The sequence below is a fragment of the Adiantum capillus-veneris genome, chromosome 8, assembly GCF_014529385.1.
Source record: "Adiantum capillus-veneris isolate H3 chromosome 8, ASM1452938v2, whole genome shotgun sequence".
Lineage (NCBI taxonomy): Eukaryota > Viridiplantae > Streptophyta > Polypodiopsida > Polypodiales > Pteridaceae > Adiantum > Adiantum capillus-veneris.
In genome coordinates this window covers 111,495,194-111,496,142 of record NC_140938.1, presented here as the reverse complement: position 1 = coordinate 111,496,142, position 949 = coordinate 111,495,194, and the positions used below count along the sequence as shown (strand labels likewise).

At 41.3% G+C, this 949-nt stretch overlaps 1 pseudogene; it reads left to right on the top strand.

The window, feature by feature from the left end:
* Positions 1 to 241: 241 nt before the first annotated feature.
* LOC147452771 (putative small nuclear ribonucleoprotein G pseudogene) lies at positions 242 to 485 on the top strand (annotated as a pseudogene).
* Positions 486 to 949: the final 464 nt, after the last annotated feature.

Below are 949 nucleotides of genomic sequence, written 5' to 3'. Positions count from 1 at the left end.
CACAAGGCATAAGAGACAATCAGTAGAAGGCAGGAGAGGCCCAACACCACGCCCAGGTACACACACAATTTATCATTTTGTCAAAATGCTAAAGCAAGAAAGGGGGGGGAGAGAGAGAGAGAGAGAGAGAGAGAGAGAGAGAGAGAGAGAGAGAGAGAGAGAGAGAGAGAGAGAGAGATCCTCACTTCCCCTTCACAACCTAAAGTTTGGGAGGCAAACCTAACATCGAAGGTTTCTTGCCATGATCCAGCTAGGAGAACCTCCGGATCTCAAGAAATTTATGGACAAGAAGCTAAACACTAAGTTGAATGTGAATCGAGTGGTTGTCGGCACTACGTGGCTATGACCAGTTCATGAATCTGGTCCTTAACGGAATAGTGGAAATGAATGGCAATGGTTGAAATGAGATAGGCATGGTGGTGATTAGGGGCAACAGTGTTGTGATGATTGAAGCCTTGGAACCTGCAAATAGACCAGGAGCTTAAGTTGAAGTTTCAAAGTTTTTAAAATTACACTGGTGACATGTAACATGGATTCCATAGGCAGTGAGTGCATGCATGCATTCTTTTGAAATTATCAAACTTAGAACAACTTCTCTTTTGATATAAAAAATTTAAGTTTATTGTTTGATGAGACATGGAGTAGTTTGTTGGTATCATATGATTGTTGGTAAAAACAATAATTCTAACTTTGAAGTTGTTGGGATGATTAAGCCTAACAGAAGCTTCTTATCTGTGCAAGATCTTTGCAGGAGTATGTGAAGGTTTTTGTACTGGTAATACTTCACTTTTGAGAGAGAGAGAGAGAGAGAGAGAGAGAGAGAGAGAGAGAGAGAGAGAGAGAGAGAGAGAGAGAGAGAGAGAGAGAGAGAGAGAGAGAGAGAGAGAGAGAGATGGTTGTTAGTGATTGCAGAACATGATGGAGCTAGTTATGGATTTGGTTAAGAGTT